General features: G+C 46.6%; 1 non-coding gene and 1 pseudogene across 1 annotated transcript; both read left to right on the forward strand.

The window, feature by feature from the left end:
* The first annotated feature begins 1191 nt into the window (after positions 1 to 1191).
* LOC116272505 lies at positions 1192 to 1293 on the forward strand. The gene has a single exon (XR_004181175.1). It is a non-coding gene; the product is annotated as a U6 spliceosomal RNA (small nuclear RNA).
* A 2766-nt stretch (positions 1294 to 4059) lies between these two features.
* LOC101024997 lies at positions 4060 to 5162 on the forward strand (annotated as a pseudogene).
* Positions 5163 to 8093: the final 2931 nt, after the last annotated feature.

Raw genomic sequence — 8093 nt, forward strand, 5'->3', positions numbered from 1 at the left:
AGATTCAAGTGATTCTCCTGCCTCAGCCTCTCGAGTAGCTAGGATTACAGGCACCTGGTTAATCCTACCAATTTAGCCTGGTAGAGATGGGGTTTTACCATGTTGGCCAGGTTGGTCTTGAACTCCTGATCTCAGGCGATCCACCCACCTCAGCCTCCCAAAGTGCTGAGATTACAGGCATGAGCCACTATGCCCGGCCAACTTTGGTTTTAAATGTACATCCTAGGTTTTAAGATTCTAGTTGGACATTCAGCTGGAGAGTCCAGAAGGTAGCTGAAATGTGGGATTGGATCTTGGGAGTGTTTCAGTGGACGTATAGATCTGAGAGCTGCTGAAAGTGAAAGTTGAACCTGATTGGGTCTACTTACTAGGATGTAGGTTCAGTTAATGCAATCATGATACCCGAATAATGGTAGGCTTAAACCAGACAGAGGGTTTTTTTTTTTTCTCTCTCTCTCTCTCTTTTTTTTTTTTTTTGAGATGGAGTCTCACTCTGTTGCCCAGGCTGGAGTGCAGTGGCACGATCTCGGCTCACTGCAACCTCCGCCCCCCGGGTTTAAGCAATTCTCTGCCTCAGCCTCCTGAGTAGCTGGGATTACAGGTGCCCGCCACCACACCTGGCTAACTTTTGTATTTTTAGTAGAGACGGGGTTTCACCATCTTGGCCAGGCTGGTCTTGAACTCCTGACCTCGTGATCCACCCGCCTCAGGCTCCCAACGTGCTGGGATTACAGGCGTGAGCCACTGCACCTGGTCTTTTTCTTCTCTTTCACATAATTCAAGAGTAAGCAGTCTAGGGTTGGTATGGTGGCTCTGGGACGTCAGAGACTCAGGTTCCTCCTATCTTTTTGCCTCACCAAGCCCAGGGTCATACCTTTGCTCACATTGTCCAAGATGTCTTAACACTACTGTAACTGTACTTCCAGGCAGTGGGAAGGAGAAAACGAGTTAAAAGTATGACCTGGAAGTACTGTAGGACCAGAACCCTGATCTTTAGCTGAACTCATGCTAAACCAACAATAAAGATTACATTTCCAGTCTCCCTTACAGATAAGTGGCCAATCAGAGGTGAGCCAAATACACATGAGCAACTTCTAGATCCATTCTGCAAACATCTTTTGAATATCACTATGTCCTTCCATACTGAGTCACAGAGAACAGTGCTGTGAAAGCCAAAGGAAAGGAGAGCACTTGCTTCAGCAGCACATTTACTAAAATTGGAACCATACAGGAAGATTAGCACGTCCCCTGTGCAAGGATGATGTGCAAATTCGTGAAATGTTCCATATTTTTTTAAAAAGGGCAGGTGCAGTGGCTCATGCCTGTACTCCCAGCACTTTGGGAGGCTTAGGTTCAAGAACAGCCTGGTCAACATAGCAAGACCTCATCTCTATAAAAATTTTTTTTAATAACGAGAGGCTTCTGAAGGAGGGGTTTCACAATATTACAGACAGATCAAGGAGGAGGAGAACTGAAGACACGAGGGCAGTGCTTCTCAACCAGGGCCTATTTTGCCACTTCCAAGGGACATCTGGCCATGTCTGGAGACATTTTTGGTTTGTAATGACTATGAAGGGAAATGTGTGTGCTTCTAGCATCTACAAATTAGAGGCCACGGGTGCTGCTAAACACTCTGCAATGCACACGAAAACCCCCAATAACAAAGAATAATCCTGGCCCAAAATAGCAATTGTGCTGAGGTTGAAAAACCCTGCATTAGGAGATTAGGACAGGCCAGGCCTGGTGACTCACGCCTGTAATCCCAGCATTTTGGGAGGCCAAGGCAGGCAGATCACTTGAGGTCAGGAGATCGAGACCAGCCTGGCCAACATGGTGAAAACCCGTCTCTACCAAAAATACAAAAATTAGCCAGGTTTGGTGGCATGCACCTGTAATCCCAGCTACTAGGGAGGCTGAGGCCAGAGAATCGCTTGAACCCGGGAGGCAGAGGTTACAGTGAGCCAAGATCACGCTACTGCACTCCAGCCTGGGCAAAAGAGCCAGACTCTGTCTAAAAAAAAAAAAAAAAATCCTGAAGCCCAGGTCCCATCCAGGCCAATTAACTCAGAATATCTCAGGGTGGGACCCAGGCATCAGTATTTTTAAAAGATGCTAAGTGATTCCAATGCACAGCAAAGTTTCAGAAACATTGGATCAGGAGGTAACTGGTAAACCCTCTGAGAGGGAAGTTTTGACAATTACTGGCACACAGAGGGTTCTTGACAACTATCTGTTGAGAGAGCAAATACATAAATGAATAACACCACAAGGACAGAAGCAAATAGTCAGTGGTTGAGGAAATAAGTTGGAAGTGGAGGTTGGGGGAGAGCTTTAAGTACAGATTACTCTTCCCTAAATTCGGTTGTATCAGGAGAAAGAGAAGGGGTAGCACACTGAGGGAGAAGCAGATACGAAAAAGATTTTCTGTATTTTTATTTTATTTTATTATTTTATGAGACAGGGTCTCACTCTGTCACCCAGGCTGGAGTGCAGTGGCACAATCACAGCTCACTGCAGCCTCAACCTTCTGGGCTTAGGTGATCCTCTCAACTCAGACTCCTGAGTAGCTAGGACTACAGGTGCCCACCACCACACCACACCCAGCTAATTTTCATATTTCTTAGAGATAGGATTTCACCATGTTGCCTTGGCTGGTCTCGAACTCCTGTACTCAAGCAATTCACCTGCCTCAGCCTCCCAAAGTGCTAGGATTACATATGTGAGCCACTGCGCCCAGCTGGGAAAAGATTTTCTATTTTTAGGTTGATGCAGCATTGAGCATGTTTGTGGGAAGAGGGTAAGAAGTAAGGAGAGAGAAAAAGGGTAAGAACATGAGGGATAAGAGGAGTCGTCAGTGGAGGGGATGAGATGAGGCTTGTGCTTTCTGCAGGGGAAGAGATGCTCCTAGAGACAGAAGGTGAAGATATGGACTAATCTAAGGTGAAGGTGATGACAGGGTGGGGGTGGGGTCTTGAATGACCTCCATCTTCCCTATAAGTAGAAAATGAGGTCTTATAATGAGTGTGGCAGGGGTGGATTTTGGGCTTGAGGGAGTTGAGAAGTCTTAGGTAACACTGTACAGAAAGCCATCGTCAAAAAGAGCCCAGGCCAGGCGCGGTGGCTCATGCCTGTAATCCCAGAATTTTGGGAGGCCGAAGCGGGTGGATCACCTGAGGTCAGAAGTTCGAGACCAGCCTGGCCAACATGATGAAACCCCCCCTCTCTACCAAAAATACAAAAAATTAGCCAGGCATGGTGGCAGGTGCCTGTAATACCAGCTACTCGGGAGGCTGAAGCAGGAGAATCACTTGAACCCGGCAGGCAGAGGTTGCAGTGAGCGAGTTGCAGTGAGCTGAGATCACACCATTGCACTCCAGCCTGGGCAACAAGAGGGAAACTCCGTCTAAACAAATAAACAAACAAACAAACAAACAAAAGAGCCCAAGTGGAGCCCAGGTGAGGTTTGGAATTGTGAATCTGTACTGGGTCAAATCAGCATGACCTTGGGACTTTCTCCAGCAATACCCTGAAGTGTGGGAGGGGAGAAACAGGGCAATAGGAGCCAGCTGGGGCTGGGAAAACACAGACAGTAGAAAACTAGTGAAGGGAAGAAATCCTTGTCATTTATGAGCAAATTTCAAAATGGCTGAACATGAGGTCTAAGCCAGGAGGAAGTATGAGTGAAATGGAAGAGTGCTGATAACTGGAGAGAAAAGCGTAGATGAATGACTTAGAGACACCATGAAATGTTCAGTGGTGGGCCGGGCGTGGTGGCTCACACCTATAATAATCCCAGCACTTTGGGAGGTCGAGGCGGGTGGATTACCTGAGGTCGGATTACCTGAGGTCGGGAGTTTGAGACCAGTCTGACAAACATGGAGAAACCCCATCTCTACTAAAAAAAATACAAAATTAGCCGGGCATGGTGGCACATGCCTGTAATCCTAGCTACTTGGGAGGCTGAGGCAGGAGAATCGCTTGAACCTGGGAGGCAGAGGTTGCGGTGAGCCAAGATCGTGCCATTGCACTCCAGCCTGGGCAACAAGAGCTAAAAACACTTCATCTCAAAAAAAAAAAAAAAAAAAGAGAAATGTTCAGTGGTGGAGAAAAAGAAGAATACTTCCAGTTCTAGATGCTTTGGGAGCCACAGCTTAAGGTGCCGACATGGCCAAGTCCAAGAACCACAACACACACAACCAGTCCCGAAAAAGGCACAGAAATGGTATCAAGAAACACCAATCACAAAGATATGAATCTCTTAAGGGGATGGACCCCAAGTTCCTGAGGAACATGTGCTTTGCCAAGAAGCAAAACAAGAGGGGCCTAAAGAAGATGCAGGCCAACAGTGACAAGGCCATAAGTGCACGTGCTGAGGGTATCAAGGCCCTCGTAAAGCCCAAGGAGGTTAAGCCCAAGATCCCAAAGGGTGTCAGCTGCAAGCTCGATCGGCTTGCCTACATTGCCTACCCCAAGCTTGGGAAGCGGGCTCGTGCCCACATTGCCAAAGGGCTCAGGCTGTGCTGGCCAAAGGCCAAGGCCAAGGATCAAACCAAGGCCCAGGCTGCAGCTCCAGCTTCAGTTCCAGCTCAGGCTCCCAAAGGTGCCCAGGCCCCTACAAAGACTTCAGAGTAGATACTTCTGTCTGCCAATATGAGGACAGAAGGACTGGTATGATCCCCTCTGGGCTGCCATCTACATGGGGCTGGGGTCCTCCTGTGCTATTTGTACAAATAAACCTGAGGCAGGACAAATAAAAAGAAAAGAAAAGGAAGATAAGTTGGGTCAGAGGGAATTTCATAGAATGAGATTTAGAAGTCGAGCCACTTTAAATATTGATAGAATCTAATGTGTGGGTAGGATTATATTATCTCTTAAACCCTTTCCAACTCTAAAACTCTACGAGAAATATGAGTGAGTGAATACTGCACTTACATCCAAATTTCCAAGTGGCTGACAGTGTGACCCCAATTGATCCTTGTTACATGTGAAGTCCCATCAAGTCCAAGTCCATGGGAACAGACTTGGACTATTTTAGGAATTTCTGCCTGTGTTCAATGATAAGGATAATCAATCACTATTGGACCTCTACGTCTTTCAAAAAAAAAATTTTTTTTTTTGAGACAGGATCTCACTCTGTTACCCAGGCTGGAGGCAGTGGTGACATCATAGCTCTCTGCAGCCTCAAACTCCTGGCTCAACCAATTCTCCAGCCTCAGCCTCCTAAATAGCTGGAACTACAGACTTGAGCCACATGCCCAGCTAATTTTTAATTTTTTTGTAGAGATGGGGGTTCTTACTATGTTGCCCAACCTGGTCTTGAACTGGCCTCGGGGAATCCTCCTGCCTCAGCCTCCCAAAGTGCTAAGAATGGCCGGGTGTGGTGGTTCATACCCATAATCCCACCACTTTGGGAGGCCAAGGTGGTTGGATCCCTTAAGCCCAGGAGTTTGAGACCAGCCTGGGCAACATGGACTCCATCTCTACAAAAATTACAAAAATTAGCTGGGCATGGTGGCCCATGCCTGTAGTCCCAATTACTCAGGAGTCTGAGGGAGGAGGATTGCTTGAGCCCGGGAGGTTGAGGTTGCAGTGAGCCATGATTGTGCCACTGCACTCCAGCCTGGGACAGAGCAAGATTCTGTCTCTAAATAAATAAATAAATAAATAAATAAAACAAAGTGCTGGAATTACAGGCATGAGCCACCATGCCCAGCAAAACTTTTAATATAAATTCTAGTCTCACCAGTATTTGAGAGTAGACTGTGGAAGTTAGGTAAGATCAGAGTCTGTGTCATGTAAAAAGCAAATGTATGACAAAGAAGAAAAAAAAATCTTTGCTTCACACGTATCCATGTGATAGAGGTTTATCCTCACTTCCCCCTTTCCCCTCCCTCAGTCAATCTGCAATAATAATAATAATAATAAAAGGTAAAATGGCAATGTCGTGGAACAAATTACTTTGTTTGAAAGACGGAACCACAGATTGGTGTTTATGGGGGGACTCAGACTTGACATGGTATTGTGAGGCAAAGAGGATGCTTGTTAGGAACTTGTGATCATTATTGAACCGGGCAGGGAAACCTGGGCCCCTGAACTCTGTCTCTTTACACTGCATTTTGAAAGCAGCGCTTGGCTCTCTAATTGCCCCATATGCTGGTTTTATTTGGTGGCTCAGCTGGGTGGAGTGAACTCTGGGAAGAGATGCATTCATTTTTAGTTACCTCGCCAGATTGCTAATTTTCACTCTGGAGGCATAAATCACCATAAATTACTGTAATCCCAAGACGAAGGGGCTGCTATTCTGGCACAAGGGCAGCAGCTATTGGTACTGCCAAAGCTGTTCTACCTGAGAGCTGGGGAAAGAGTTGCATATGGCTGGTTCTGCCAGGACACTCTTAGATTTGGGGTGGAGGGTGTGCTGGGAACCCATTCTCCTTTACCTGAGAGAAATGGGGATCCTGGAGGAGCAGCTTCTTCTGTGTTAGTGGCAAGCCTATGGCTTAAGACAGAGCTTTGGCCCTGGGCTCACTGCACAGCCCACACTGCACAGCTGTTGACATGTTTGACTTGCAAACAGAACATCAATAGAACTTCAGTTCCTCTTCTCTCATCTTTTCCCATCAACTCATTTCTTGGTTTGGCTTGGTTTTTGTTTTTGCATTTCTCCTGAGGAAATCCTTATTAATTTCTGAAGAAATTACCTCAAACAGAAACCAGAGGCTACAAAAATCCCTTGTCCCCTGGAGCAGAGGCTAAATATCATTAGGGAGGGAAAAAAAAAAAAACAGTGTAACATGTCACTTTGTCATTCATCCTCATAATATTGATTAAAATTGTTTTCTTTGGCCTCCCAAAGTGCTGGGATTGCAAGTGTGAGCCACCATGCCTGGCCAATGTGTTTTTTTTTTGTTTTTTTTTTTTTGGAGACGGAGTCTTGCTCTGTCACCCAGGCTGGACAGGCTGGAGGACAGTGATATATGATCTTGGCTCACTGCAACCTAGGACTCCTGGGTTCAAGCAATTCTCCTGCCTCAGCTTCTTGAGTAGCTGGGATTACAGGTGCACACCACTATGCCTAGCTAATTTTTGTATTTTTAGTAGAGACAAGGTTTCACCATGTTTGGCCAGGCTTATCTTGAACTCCTGACCTCAAGTGATCCACCCGCCTCAGCCTCCCAAAGTGCTGGGATTACAGGCGTGAGCCACTGCGCCCAGCCTGTTTTTTGTTTTTGGTTTTTTGGTTTTTTGGTTTTTTTTTTTTTTGGAGGCAGAGTCTCATTCTGTCGCCCAGGCTGGAGTGCAGTGGCATGATCTCAGCTCACTGCAAACTCTACCTCTCAGGTTCAAGGGATTCTCCTGCCTCAGCCTCCTGAGTAGCTGGGATTCCAGACGCCCACCATCATGCCCGGCTAATATTGGTATTTTAAAGTAGAGACTTGGTTTCACCAGGTTAGCCAGGTTGGTCTCGAACTCCTGACCTCAGGTGATCCGCCTGCCTTGGCCTCCTAAAGCGCTGAGATTACAGGGGTGAGCCACCGTGCCTGGCCCAATGTTTCTCTTTTTAAATAAAATAAACATAAACTAAGTATAAAAAATACCAACTAGATCTGAATCAAGGTCGCTTAAAAGATTAATAACTGGCTCGGTGGCTCATGCCTGTAATCCCAGCACTTTGAGAGTCTGAGGCAGGAGGATCACGAGGTCAGGAGATCAAGACCATCCTGGCTAACATGGGAAACCCTGTCTCTAATAAAAATACAAAAAATTAGCCGAGAGTGGTGGCAGGCACCTGTAATCCCAGCTACTCGGGAGGCTGAGGCAGGAGAATGGTGTGAACCCGGGAGGCGGAGCTTGCAGTGAGCCGAGATCATGCCACTGCACTCCAGCCTGGGTGACAGAGCGAGACGCCATCTGAAAGAAAAGAAAGGGAAGGGAAGGGGAGGGGAGGGGAGGGGAGGGGAGGGGGGAGGAAAGAAAGAAAGATGAATAACTAATAAATAAATATGAAAAAATTCCTTACCATTTCCACAGAAGGTGGAGAGGCCGAGATGGGGGAATAACATTTTCTTGACAAGTTCACATCATAATGGTGT

Source organism: Papio anubis, unplaced genomic scaffold (assembly GCF_008728515.1).
Source record: "Papio anubis isolate 15944 unplaced genomic scaffold, Panubis1.0 scaffold118, whole genome shotgun sequence".
NCBI classification, from domain to species: Eukaryota; Metazoa; Chordata; class Mammalia; order Primates; family Cercopithecidae; genus Papio; species Papio anubis.